Source organism: Carassius auratus, unplaced genomic scaffold (genome assembly GCF_003368295.1).
Source record: "Carassius auratus strain Wakin unplaced genomic scaffold, ASM336829v1 scaf_tig00215108, whole genome shotgun sequence".
Taxonomy (NCBI): domain Eukaryota; kingdom Metazoa; phylum Chordata; class Actinopteri; order Cypriniformes; family Cyprinidae; genus Carassius; species Carassius auratus.
Genome location: NW_020527939.1, coordinates 270,001 through 285,609, shown reverse-complemented (window position 1 = coordinate 285,609; position 15,609 = coordinate 270,001). Strand labels below are relative to the sequence as shown.

The 15,609-nt window shown below is 34.0% G+C and overlaps 1 long non-coding RNA gene and 1 pseudogene across 1 annotated transcript; both read right to left on the bottom strand.

Moving 5' to 3' along the window:
* Positions 1–2,458, bottom strand: part of LOC113093592 (sucrase-isomaltase, intestinal-like) — a 42,630-nt pseudogene extending 40,172 nt beyond the window's left edge.
* Positions 2,459–4,034: 1,576 nt separating this feature from the next.
* Positions 4,035–7,004, bottom strand: LOC113093593 (uncharacterized). Its single transcript, XR_003287747.1, has 5 exons — positions 6,726–7,004; positions 5,612–5,696; positions 5,374–5,517; positions 4,686–4,767; positions 4,035–4,574 (listed from the first exon to the last, which is right to left on the bottom strand). It is a non-coding gene; the product is annotated as an uncharacterized LOC113093593 (long non-coding RNA).
* Between the last annotated feature and the right edge of the window lie 8,605 nt (positions 7,005–15,609).

The window sequence follows — 15,609 nt, the reverse complement described above, 5'->3', positions numbered from 1 at the left end:
TTATCTAAAAGCCAATGATACGTATCATAATGTTTTATTATGCCATCATCTCGGTTCAGGCTGAACTCACGTGTACTGTCTGGCTTGCTTTCGCTGACCACGCTGTAGCCGTGGTTTTTGGAGAAGAAGCACCAGGGCACATTAGTCTCGTTCAGGGGCCTCCAGCAGCAAGCTCTTTCCAAACATTTTTGCTGTGATGACACATACAGTACAGTATGAAGATTTAGCAAAGCATGTTTGGAGTTGTATGGTATGCCATATCCACTACAGTTTACCCGGGAAGCTCCAGCATCCGGGAAACAGTCCACTCTCTCTCCCTCTGGAATGCTGGGACATTCTGGGACAATGTCTGGATCAGATCCGGAATCTGAAGATGGGGACAATTGGACAAATATAGCAAATTACCATTTTTATACAGTTTAACATATATTTTTTAAAGCAATTCCAAACCATTACAATTAAGTTTGTGGTCAATTAAAAACAGTTGTGCTGCTTCATATTTCGTGGAAATCATATTGCTGGAATATTTGATGAACAAAAAAATCTAAAGATTTTTTTTATTTTTTTTTGTGTTCCACAAGTTTTTAGTGTCACTTTTGATCAAGTTTATACATCCTAACCAAATTAAAGTATTAAGAATTATTTATTACTATTACAAATTGCCTGGCAACTACATGTGATTTATTTAAGAGTAATGTATTTAACACATTACTTAACTTAACCTCAACCATTCCTTAACTGTTGTACAATCACTACACTAGCTCATTGCAAGAGTTCTTCAAATGTGCATAGTTCATAATCAGACAGAAGGTAATCTGTAATCATTGGCCACAATCATAAATCAAACACTACAACATTTCTCCAAAAAGCATGCTATATGTGAAGTTTTCCAGAAATATGTTGGTTTGCTTTGTAACCTGATCTCCATCAGTACCCTGCACCCCTAAAACAAGGCTATCTCAGACCAAACAGACTCGCCCCACCCAAACCAGCTGTCCTAGGCTACATATATATATATATATATATATATATATATATATATATATATATATATATATATATATATATATATGAGTACTGTATATGATGCTATTTTCGCCTTCTAAAGAACTTCTTTGTTGAACTGCTATTCTGTTATAGAACTCTGTTAAACATTAGATAGGTTATGCCTACTACTGGTTAACATATTAAAATCACACTCATGTAAACATTGATATCAAACAGGAAGTTTTCAGTTGTCATAAAATCACAATTAATTGAAGATAAGGTTATTTTTTTACTTCTTTTATGTTAGTAGATGATGTTATTTTTGACTTCTAAAGAACTTCTATACTGTAATTATTATATACTGTATATATATATATATATATATATATATATATATATATATATATATATATATATATATATGTATATATATATATATATATATATATATATATATTACTTATTTAGTATTTATTATTCATTAAAATCTTGTTTTCCTTCTTATATCAATATATATTTACTTGAAAAGCAAGATGACGCGATATATTAAGTCTTGTTTTCTAAAAATTATTTTTAAAACAAGAAGAAATATCTGAACAATTCTAAATGCAAACGGTAAACAAGATTATTTTTCTTACCCCAAATAATTTAAAAAAACAACAACATTTCAGTCTTCAGTGTCACTTTTATCACTTTTTAATTATTTCAATGCATCTTTGCTAATTAAAAGTAATATTATTATTTAAAATATATCAATCATTTAATAATTTAATAACTAAAAAATAATATAAAATTATATTTTACTAAAAACTAAAATGCTCTTGTATAAACACTCCAGGTGATTTAAGTATAAATACTATATTTTTAAGCAAAAACTCGAATAATGTTCAACACATTTTTCAGAAAACACTTAATATCTCAAGCCATTTTGTTTCTTTCGTAAATGTATCTTTATTTAAGAATGTTTAGGTATTTGTACTGGAAAATTACAAAAATGCTAAGTTATAAATATATTTACAAAAGTACTTTTCTATTCTTCTATTTTAGATTATTTTATTTTTTTTACCTCTAAATAAAACAATATTAAAAAAAATAAAAATAAAATATTTCTGTGTGTTTGTGCCTCTGTATGAGTGTGTGTAGCTGTTATTAGAGTAATTACTGGTGTCTGATCACCTACCATGTTTGATCGTCCCTGGCTCCCCAGTGGCCACTAAAACAACCATTGCAACGGCCACCACCATTACCAGAGCAAACAACACCATCAGGGACACTTCCAGCCCGGAGAAGCGCTGCTTTGCCATCTGATCAACACACACATCTTGTAATTCATCTCCCTGCACATTTTTGACATACATAGTACATCCTTGAGTATGCCCTTGAGTCTGTGTTTGAAATGCACATTAATGTTTAAAACATTTTTCACCTTTGCCATAGTTTATTTTACTGTCACTGAGTTAACCTTTTCTGAACACTCAGAAAAAAAGGTACAAAAAGCATTCACTGATTCATTTTGACAAACTGCAAAAACACATACACAGAAACAATATATATATATACACTGTAAAAAGTGAACAGTTGGATCAACTTAAAAAAATTACTTCAATTGGTAACACCTAAAGAAATTAAGTTTTCTCAACTTAAATTATCATGTTTTATCAACTTAATTTCACTAGGTTAATCACACTTATATTATTTGAGTTCATTCAATCCTATTATTTACATTAGTCTAACTTAATTTCACTGAATTCCAACTTAAATATTTTAATTTTTACTTCAGTTAGATCAACTTAAAAAAAATACTTCAATTGGTAACACCTAAAAAAATTATGTTTCCTCAACTTAAATAATTATATTTTTTCAACTTAATTTAGGTCAATCACACAAGACTCAAATTGCTTTGGAGATATTTATTACCATTCATTCATTTATACGCTAACAGTGTTTTCCATATTACAAACTTTGAGAAATCATTTCATTTACTGCCACACTTTACATCCATAACCGTTGTCTTTGCACTGCATATTTTTATAAAAATAAATATAAAAAGTGGTTATGCCCTTAAATGAGCCACCTAAAAACAATTAAAGGGATTGTTCAATCAAAAAATTTTCAAGTTGTTCCGAACCTGTATGAGTTTCTTTCTTCTGCTGAACATGATGTGTTGAAAAATGTTGGTAACCAGACAGTTAACCGTACCCATCAACTTCCAGCAGGAAAATAAAAGATTGTAAGTCAATGGGTACAGTCAACTGTCTGGTTGCCAACATCTTTTGTGTTCAGCATAAGAAAGAAACTCATACAGGTTTGGAAAAACTTAAACCATTTTTGGGTGAACTATCCCTTTAATATTCTTAAAATAGAACCACATAAGTGCATTTATAAGTGCTTCAGAACAGCTTACAGGTAGTGCCCTAAACTGAGCCATGTTTATATATATATATATATATATATATATATATATATATATATATATATATATATATTAGGGCTGCACGATGTGTCGTTTAAGCATCGATATCGCAATGTACGAATTCACAATAGTCACATTGCAGGATGTGCGATGTAGGCTGTCGTAGTTGATCCGTTATTCATTAACTGTACGTCCCTTGACGAATGTGATTGGCGGATTAATTTCACAGCAGTTTTAAAATGTTAAGTCCTGTGAGTTTAACAGGACAGAGAGAGACAGAGCGCGAGAGCCCCGGCCGCAAGCTCACCATCTTCAAACAACACGAGCGGCGTCTTGCTCTCTCTCCCTCGCGCATATTAATCAATTGACACGATGTTGTCGATGTGTAAATCATTTAAAATGAGAATGTAAGTGTGCTCACCCCATTTTTGTTTGTAAGAAAAATTAGACTTCATGATTAGATTACTTTGATTAGACTTCATATCGCAATATATATCGCAGAAAAATAAAATATCGCAATGTAATTTTTTCCCAATATTGTGCAGCCCTAATATTTTTTTTTATGTGTGTGTGTGTATATATATATATATATATATATATATATATATATATATATATACATATATATACATACACACATATATAAAACCTTAAACAGCTCATGGAAAATGTTTTGACAGCTTAGAGTTATAGGTAATTAGCCTTTCACCAATGTAAAAGGAACAAATCAACTACAGATTTGAACAACTACACACTAGACATATGAATGAACAAATAGATAGTCTTACAATAAGAATACATGCCATTCAACTAAAATAGAGACATTGTTTCAAACACATGCACATTCAAACATTACTGCAAGTTAACTGTAGTCTTCCGAAAAGACTTTGAAATTTTGGTGTCATCTTGTGCTGATCGAGCTGCAAGAGAACTTTCTGGAATACCTCGAATGTAAAAAGTGTTTTTTGATAAGCCAGATTGATGATGTATATCATTCCGAGAAGCAAGGCACAAGCTGATGTGGACGAAGACAGTTCATTAAGAACTTTAACACCCTTGATGACGACACCTATGTCAGCCTGTGGTTCGTGATGTTCTCCCTCCTCCTTCCGAATAACATACACCGCCATGGTGAGCTGCTCCAGCTCACCTTCGCAATCATCAGCTGGTTCTCCTAAAGTAGTGTACATTATTATTATTATTACTACATTTTTCATTCATAACTACAAAACACATTTTGTACTTTTTGAAAAATCTAAATACAATTTGTGTACTTTCAACTCACAAGATACTCCTTAAGGATTTCCCCCCAGGAAAACGATGAGGGCCTTCAGGACACACTCTCTTTTCACATTAATGTTTTCAGTCTGTGATAAAGCAATCGATAACAATTAGATTTACACCCTAATAGATTTAATCATTCTTGATTAAAGGGACACAGTAATTCACCCAAACATTCTAATTTGCTGTTAATTTAGAGGCCATCCAAGATGTATGTAGACTTTTTCTTCATTATAACAGTTTTTTTTTGCTGAAACCGTAGTCCACTGTGATTTATATAATGCAAGTAAATGGCTAGTCACTTTAAGAGTAAAAAAAAAAAAAATTCTTGCATAGACCGAATCGTTTCACTTCATAAAACCTCAATAAATCGTCAGGACCCACAGGTATTAATTTTGTTTTGCTTGTTTTTTTTTTACTTGAATTAATTAAATAAATAAAAAATAAAAAAAACTTTACTGTTCTACTGAAGAAAAAAAAGTCACCTACATCTTGGATGGTAAATTAACAGACTTTTTTTATTTTATGAGTGAACGATCACTTTTAAATTATCCATTTTGATTGGGTGGTGATGACAATTTCAAATTTCCATGCTATGCAACAAGTATTTAACAACTAAATGTTACTGTAAAACATACTGTGACTAAAATAAGATTGTGTAGTTGATATTAATGTAAAAAACACAGACGTACCTGAACCAATATGTGAAAAATTGCAGGGGTTTCTCCTCCTTTGGAACGGATTACTCTGATTAGTTGACTCATGTATACACCCAACTGTACAAAGAACATGTCTTCCAGTGGAACATCCATAAGCCTATGTAACTCTGCATTGATCTGAAAAAAAAGAAAAGAAAAAGTCAACAACAGTCAAACTGCAAATGCAAAATTGTATTATATAATATTATAGAATTTTAACTTATTTCAATACCTCGTAATGTCTGAAAAGCGCAGGCCACCTCGCCCTGAAATTCCTGACACTGAGCTCCTGGTTCACTAACGTTACCTCCTGTCATCTGTAAGCAAACGTGAGAGACATTTTCTCCTTGACAACACTTTCATTTTTCCTTTTTTCAGTCAGGGCACTGATCAGGGAATCAGTAAATGGGCTAACTCCCGGGATTTTATCCAGTATTTTAATATTGCCTAAAATATCCAGGTTTTGGCTATTTGTACTGTGCAGATTGATCGTTGTGTAACATACATGAGAGCTACAAAGAGCAGAGCAGACGGCTACTTATGCTTTCTAATCGCTTTCACGTGTTTATTCGTTCGTTTGACTTGAAGCACTGTGGCGCACTTTGTTTTTTTTTTTTGGGGGGGGGGGGATTTGTTCGCAGCGACGCTTCAAGTCAATAGAACGTACAAACGCATATTTTAATTGCTTTGAACGTCCCCTCTAGATCTCACCTTCTCACACGCAGCACCACGATTGGTCGATTATGTACAATACCTAACTTACATGTTATTTGTCAAACTGCTCTGGACTGCTCTTTTAGGCATTATTAAAATCATGGCTGGGACGAGTCCCGTATGGTCACCCTAACCCAATGACTTTCATCATCATATTTCTGGGCAAAAAAATGTATAGAAGAATGAATCAGAGCTAACGTTTTCAAAGACAAATAAAAGAACAGACAAACATTACATTAAAATCATACTCAATACTTTAATGCAGGAAATCAAATTCAAGCATTTTATCCCGCTCTCCAAGCACTTCCCGCCCAACGCATTTCCAATATCTCGCGCGCAAAGACGGTTAACATTAACTTAAGGAGGCATCAATTAAAAAAATAATTTTATACACACTCCAAGGATCCAAACTGATCACATTTGTATAAAACAAACGAGTAAATGCAACATATGGTATACATAGAACATGTTCAGCAACGCTATATCGCAAACGTACGTTCAAAAATTCGGTTAATTACGTGTTCGTTCGTATTCATGTTCACAAACAACATCAATAAACTCATAAACAACTAAAACACACGTCCAAAAGTTTAATTGTCGCGTATATTAATTAAAATAAACTTCCAACCTACCTTTTTCATCCGAGTCCGGAGAGAAAAAAATGGCGACTGTCAGTTGAGAAACAGAAGTTGAAATCGGGCTCGTGCGTCATGACGTCAGAAAAAACCGTCTGACGCGGAGATTCTTTTAAAGGGAAATTATACTTTGGGTGAAAGTGAGATATTTGAGTATTTGTGAATTTCTATGCGCTCAAGTTGAATGAGTGTACAATAATCCATTACGATTAGGAAAGCAGAAATACGAAGTAAATAGACTCAAATAGTTATAGTAATCCAACTTAGACCCATGTTCACTTTTTACAGTGTATATATATATATATATATATATATATATATATATATATATATATATATATATATATATATATATATATATATATTAGGGGTGTAACGGTTCACAAAATTCACGGTTCGGTTCGATACGATACACTGATGTCACGGTTCGGTTCGGTTCGGTTCGATACGTTTTAGATACAGCAAAATGTAAAAACATCTCAACTTTTCAGAATGCCGCAAGCGCACCGCGGGTCATGTGACAAGAACCAACCAATCAGCTTCATCCTTTCCCGTAACAACGTTGAGAGCTCAGCCAAGATGAAGGAACAGCTGATCATAGTTGTATATGGATTGCAATTTTGAAATAAATTTAGTAGCAGAGCTACTGCAAGCGATTTTTAGAGCTGCAAATCCATTTATCCTTCGCTGAAATTTCCGCGTCTCATGGAGAGAGCACGTCATTGTTGCTTAGCAAAGACAGACGCCACATGAGCGCTTCTGCCCGAGCGCTTTGGAAAGGAAACCACTCTCTTGCCATCACCATTATAGCTTAAAGGGAATCCAAAGTGCACCCAAACACCAGACCTGTTGGTTATTGGAGGATCTTCTCATTTCTAGTCTGTTAAACGCATTGGCTATTTTGCAACGAGCCTTCAGCGCGTACTGAGTGAGCGAGCGCCTGCTGAGTAGCCTAACATAAACATATAAGATGGTGTTTTTTTCTTCTTCGGGAGTGTCAGGGGCGTTGCCTGTTACGTTGTTTGGGTTATTGGGCTACCTTGTTGAACGCATATCATTATATTTCTCTCTCTCTCTTTTTTTTTTTTTTTTTTCAAATATAATTAAATACTCCAACGAACCGTTCGGTATACATAATGCGTACCGCGTACCGAACCGAAAGCGTCGTACCGAACGGTTCAATACGAATACGCGTATCGTTACACCCCTAATATATATATATATATATATATATATATATATATATATATATATATATATATATATATATATATATATATATATAAAATAAAAATAAAAAAAAAACATACCATTTATTTATTTCAAATTGTATTTGTCCTACCTTCACTGTAGTTGTTTTTTTTTTTCTTTTTCAGTCCTGTGTGCAGGTTGAAGTCAAAGCACAGTAAAGAGGATCAGAGCTCAACCGTCTGTTTTCCGTATGTACAGTAGCAATGAAATTAAAGTCCTGAGTGGGTGTGTTTGTGTTTTACACCTTTACAACCAGAATTTATGTCCCATCATGGTTTACCAAAGAAGCAGCGCTCCTTGAGACAAGTGTCCATTCAGGAATCATTCACAGACAAAGGCTGATCCAGATGTGCTGTTTGTCTATGTAAGGCATGACAAAGCATTTGATCTTATGCAACTGAAATGATATTACTGGCTACTTTATCATTGCATTGTTTATCGGAACATTTTACAATCCTCCGCGTGGGATTTAGCTGTCAAATAACAGAGCAATTGTCTTTAGCTCGACGTCTGTGTTGAATAAAAATAATTTAGCTGCTGGAGATGTTTTCTGTTCCAAAAATATTGCATGAAATGATTCAAAGAAGCAATTAGACAAAACTGGTTTCATGAGATGTTCAGAGCTGGAAATGTGTGATTTCCTTTCAGTGATGTGTTGAATAAGAGCTTAGAGACATAAAATGATTCGCAGACTAATAAGTACATTTTAATGATGCAATTACATGTGCCATTTATGAGCCTCTTTAAGACTTTATAAAGTTTGATTGTTTAAGGATCTGAGGATTGACCTTTGACCCGAAAGGATGGGTGAGTGAGGGACAAAAAAATGCCTTTTTAAGGTGTGTTCAATCTTTAGGCATGTTTTTTTTTTTTTTTTTTTTTTTTGACAAACTGCTAAAACACATACACAGAAACAACAATAAGTGTATAAATGGGTGCCAAAATAAATTAGACTTGTATTTAGATATTTATATTAATCAATTAATAACCAACATAATACCTAACACCTAATCTATCTATTTAAAAGTGAAAGAGGTATGAGAAAAGTAATTCACGTAATGTATATTTCTTAATTTAAAGGGTTTAATTTTTCTGACCCCATTTGCAGATATTTTTTCTTGTTTTTAGCATAAAGTCACTTCATTTTTCAAGTTCAAGTTCAAGTTCAAGTTTTGATACATTCTTATGTTATCTTTGGCAAATTTGCTTCTGAAGTAAATGCTTCTTGATTTGTGAATGTGCATGACATTTGTACTTGAAGATATAACCCTTAAGAAGGGAAAATATATTTACCAATATATTTATTAAAATATATTGTGATATATTTTAATATATTATTTTTCCTTTTTATTTTCTAATATTTTATATATTTGGATACATTTAATAATATATTGATAATAAATATATTATATAATATATTGCAAAATATACAAATGATTGCCGCTTTCAATATATTGCAATATATTGGAAAAAATAAATATATATAAGAATATATGCCTAATATATTACATAATATTTTCCAATACACTGCAATATATTTTTGTTTCATAAGGGAAGACAAAAATACGAAGGACAAAAATAATATTTTTCAGTGCAGGTGGATTGCCGATGGACTCTATGCTGTTTCTTAGATGTTTCATTGAGAATTCAATCTAGTTGCCAAGTTCATATCCTCTTGTTTACTCTGAAAGGTTAATATCTGAGGTTAGCAGTGCTACAGAAAAGCACTGTGTGACAGGATTCGTCTGAACTGATGATACCACAGAGCTGGTGCTGACAGCATCATGCTTTCTCTAGGGCTAGCACAACGTGCCACAAATGGGCCAGCATAGCAATTTCTCCAGATGTGCCTGTACAGTCAAGCTTTGATGGCCATATCAGGTTTCAGCAACATGAGAAGCTATCACAGCTGAGAGCCGGTCCTCAACTCAAGGAATCAATACCTCAGGATTGAATTGCCAGTTCTACATTCAGGTACGAGAATTGGATTGGAGCTGCAGGTCCAACATGTGAGAGAATACAGTAGATTTGGAGCCGGCTGTGGGAAAATGGATGTGGAACAAAAGTGAAACAGAGAGCTCCAGCTAAATTCAAAAACCCAGCCAAACTCTATTGAGAGCGGAGACTGAAGTGAAATATAATGGGAGATGAGAAGATATTAACCCTGAATAGAAGAAATATATAAACATACATAGAGAGAAATAAATGAATAAATAAATCAATAAATAAATAAATACAATTTCCAACAGGATTCCTGTCCAAATTATTCTAGGTTTTTCTGACGAAAACTTGACCGACATGTTCATATCAGCCCTTAATCTTAATTATACATGCATGAACACATAAAACCTTTCTTATCAGCTCATGATAGAACAATAATGCGAGCATGTATAAAAGTATAACATGTGTAATATAATGCAATAACATCACATGCAAGCCACCTTCCATGGTTTGATCTTGGACTCTTTCCTTTAATGATTCTCCAGTTCTTCACACTGATCACACTCACAGAGCAGCTGTGACAGTCGTTTATGATAGAAATAAAGTAATCTGGTAGATTAGGGGCTTAATAATTATCAGGTCTCTCAGATGGAGGCTGCAGTGGGCAGAAGTCGTCGTGTTTTTGTGGTAACTTTTTAACGTTATCAAAAGCCACATAACTCTAGTGTGATCTTTGGCATTACATTTTACATTACATTCAGCAACATTACTGTAAAAAAAAAAAAACTAACCCTGCCAGAACGTTACCCAAAGATCTAAGAACATTCCCTGTAAGCTGGGAAGCATCTACGTTTGTTCACTTCTATATCTGGTTCTTACACTGGACTTTCAAACATAAAAAAGTTTCCAGCCAACTGTTGATGTTTTATTTACATGTAAACACAAAATTTTACTCATATTTGGCACTTGGCAGTGTTAATTCTGGATCCTGTGTGTGTTCACAGTATGAAAATAGAGTATGGTTGTGTAAGGTGAGAGCTCTTCTCCTGTGTTTATCAGCTCCAGCTGAGAGCAGTAATACACTCTGACAGCTAATTATCTCCTTACTAGTCTCACAAAACAGAGATACAATCCAGCCCTCACACACACACACACACACACACACACACAGTGCTCTCAGCACTCCAGGAAGTAATCGAAAGTCTCTTTTTCTTCAAATGTTTGTCTAGAATCATTAATCAATTATTTAGTGTTTAGATTTGGCGTTGATGTTCTGACATGTATTAGTTTCCCCTGCACACACATAAATCACTGAAATGTAGGTGGCACTGAGTGTTTGTCATTTAAGAAAAGTGACAGACAGCAGTTGAGTCTCTTTTTAGACTGATTGGCACATGTGCACCACTGATAGCTGCTCCAAGCTATTGACTTACAGATTAACAAATGACCTTTATGATTACCCAGTTCCATAACACCATTTCATAAATGTAATTTACCTGAGGTCCATTTATAATGAAGACCAAGGTTTATCAGGGCGAAATTATCATCATTATAAGTGATAATAATAATTGAGTTTTTCATAACCACATTCAACCTCTTTGCATGACAATTATTGGCCCTTTCTTTCTTTTTTCCTTCTTTCTTTCAATTGCTGCTGTGTCTTTAAGACATCAGTTACTTGGTTTCCATTCACTTATGATTCTGCCAAATTTGATATTTAAATTTATGAATTGTTTATATAGAGGTTTCATTTATTGTCTGTGCACCTCTGGTGTACCTAATTAGACAAAAAAATAAAAAAATAAAAAAGGGTCCTTGTCTCTTCTATAGTGTGGATTCAAGGTTAATCATATCTGCAAGCGCAGGTAGATGTTGCAAAGCCTATTATGAAATATTTACAGCATTAGACCTCGGCCACACACACACACACTCACACACACACACACACACACACACACACATTCATTAAACACTACTCTATATACTATACATACTACCTAAATGCCAGATGACTTACCGTACAAGTTTCATTACGCTGTTTAAAAAACACAAATATTATTCATGTCAGAGTATTCATGCCTGGACCTCATTTAATATTTTAAAACAATATAACAACAACAGCATCAATATAATAATAATAATAATAATAATAATAATAATAATAATAATAATAATAATAATAATAAAAATAATAATAATAATAATAATAATAATTATAAAAAACTATTTGCAATTTTTATTCTTTATAATAATTATAATAACAACAAAAACAACTTAACACTTAAATACCATCTCTGATATGTTTTAGTCTAATAATTTGATTTGTGGAAATTACATTTTAATGAAATTATGGAATGTATAATGATTTTATGAATATGAATAGCCTCATATAATGGATACAATAAACTAAAACATTTCTCATTTTCTGAAAATTTGTGATCAAAATGTATATAAAAAGTACATTAAAATGTTAAATTTTAAACACACAAACAAACAATAACAACAAAAAACAGTTGTCTCGGATGTTTGCACTCAGTGAGCATCTCTGGCTAAATCATTGGTTCAAAAGCAGCATCATCCCGTTCTCAAAGGTTCTGGGGGGGGGGACTTCTCATATTTATTTAACTTTTTTTTCTAAACAAAACATTAAATATAATAAGGGTGTGTATATATACATATATATTATTATTTTTATTTTTTATTTTTTATTTTTTTTGGGGTTATCGATAACGATAATTGCTGAATGTGCTATTGTGCAGTTCAATCAGGACCACTTCCGTCAAGTTTATTTATGATAATTATATTGCATGCAGTTAGTGTTGGCGGTATGGTTATGTTCTGGGCAACGCTCCACACACCTGTCCCTGCAGCCCTGCTTGGACAGAGCGGGGAGAGCAGCAAGACAAACCCCCCTGGGGAACAGAACATAACCATTATATGCATACATAATTACAATTCACAATTACATGAGTAGTGAACGAAATGTGATAGAGACTGCTTCCAGAGAAGAGACTGTAAAGAAAGAACAAAGTTAGATCAGATTACAGGTTCAGTTGGTGGAGTTGGGGTTGGAGGAGGGAGTTAATTGCAAGCAGCGATGTGATGGAAGAGACACTGAAGAATGGGCATTTAAATAGACCGCGTGTGATTGGTGTCAAGACTGGATTGGTACACGTCAGAAACAGCTGACTGTTGGCGGATGCAAGCATGACTAACATGGCCTGACTGAACTAACGCGATGCTCAATATGTCTTAAGTACTAACGCGGACAGCTGACTCCTAAAGTTTCTGATATTCTTCATATTCTGTGTCGTGATCAGTTCAAAGCAGTGATAGAAATTAATCTTTTCCAATAAGTTTAAACTTATTTTGTACCGTTTATGGGCATTTTTACTTTTATAAATCCCCTTTTTTCTAAAATTTTGCATCATATTTTGCATCAAGTCAAATTTGATATTTTAAACAAAACGCTGAATACTGAGGTTTGAAATTCTAAAAAAAAGAAAGGAAAAGACACTTGTGAAATGTGAAATGAAAAACCGCCAGCAGGTGGCAGCAAGTAACTTAATCAGTGAGCAATTGTGACAGAACCGAATCATTTAAATGGTTGATTCATTCAGGAACAAAATAGCATCATGTTGCTCAGAGACTTTTTGGGGAAATAGAGCAAAAGTCAATATTGTTTCTAAAACGTTAGTGTAACGGAGCTGACGAGACGTGAGGCGAGCAGATCCAAGTGCAAGCATTTATTTATAAATATTGTCAAAATGCAGGAAGGTCAAACAATGGCAAACAGGTATGGTATGGGCAAGACACAAGAATAATCCAAGGACAGACATGAGTGGAGACCCTAATCAGCAAACAACATCCAGAGGGCTAGACACTAGGTGAAATCTAATAACAAGGGCAATAGTCCAGGCTAGGTGCAAACACAGTCCGAAACAGAAAGGCAAACGGTTAATTCAAGATAAACAGGCAAGGATCAAAAAACACGGAATGGCTCAGTAAAGCAGCTAATAGGAGATTGAAACATGCAGAACAATACTCGGCAATTTCAGCTGACTCTTGGTGGGTGTTATTTAGTGTATGTAATAGCTTTCAGGTGAGCTTGTGATTGTCTACAGCTGTGTGCAATCAGTGCAATGGATAATGGGTAATGTAGTGCACGGTATAGCGGAACAGTTTGTATAGTGTGAGTGTCCATGTAGTAAGCGGGTGACCTCTGGTGGTGAGTGAACAAAAGTTAGTAGACCGGATTCAGGATAGTTAGTGTCTTAATATTAAATTTGTGTTTATTGAACTGATGTAATAAAACAATATCACATTAGTAATCATGCTTATTTTTGGTGGAAAAAATAATAAGTACTTTTTTGATACTGATTAACTATATGAAATGATATAAATATATACATTTCTGCCCCCCATATCATTTCATACAATGTGATGTGCTGAACAATGTGTGTTACACTGCTGTGCTACGGAGACGCGGAGGGGAGAAAGGCATTTCCTGACCCAACCTGATCCTTCAATTTTTTTTTTTGTAAGTTGTGCACAAATAGACACATCTATACATATACTCATTTATACAAAATACATATATATTTTTTTAAAATATATATTTAACTCCCTAGAAAAAGGGCACTTTATCTCATGAAAAAAGTACAGGTAGCCTACTCAAGCCCCCTTTGATCTCTATGTGTGCACGGGCCTGCTTCTGAAAACACCGGATCAATATATTCATATTTCTGCTCACACTGGGACACAGAAGTGGTCGTGCCACACGTATGAGCTGAGAGATGATGCCGTAGTCGTGTCTTCTAATGATTTGTGGTGCAGCGTCTTCTGTTTGTCACTTAGATGTGACTCACACACACTGCTTTGAGAGCGGTTCGTTCTTATGTCCTCAGAGTCTATGGTGACCCACTTCAGTGTGGCCCATCTTACACTGAACAGGACATAAGCATTACGCACAAAGGACAGGAACAGAGAAGAACGAGAAGAGGTCAGAAAAACCGAAGGATGCATTTTCAAGAATAGATGAAAGACTACATAATAAACAAGAAATAAAGGGCAGATGAGTCTATCTGAAGCATGCAAACCTATTTTTGGCTGAATGAATACAAGCAACTGGATATGATGTCAAACTCCTTAAAGGAATAGTTCAACCAAAAATGAAAAAGCAAACTGTTTCTTTTTCAGCTAAAATACAAGTCCATAATCCATATTATTACTTTCTGCAGTGACCAAGTCACCTCATCTAAATCTGGAGTAAAATATACACAGATCAACCACTTTTTTTACAAACCAAATGACTTAATGACAATGACGTTTATGACTTAATGACAATCTTCTCATTTTGTGTTCCATGCAAAATATTGTATACTTTAAATTGTTAAATTATTACTCTTTAGGAGATGAAAATAAACTCTTGAATCAGAATTCTGCCAGTGCTTGTATCAGGATCATTTCTTGTTAGCTCTTCCTTATTATTGTCCCTTCCATATTTGTTCCTTAACATAAAGAAGAACAATGTCACTTCGCCAATGGTTGCTGTCACTCACGTTGCCTCAGATCGCTAACTCTGTTTGATACCGAATGACTTCTGGTCACTTTATCACTACAAATTGACTTTACAAGGTCAGGCCTCCAGCTCCAGAGAGCCACCCACCCTGTGCTGCTTTCACCATGC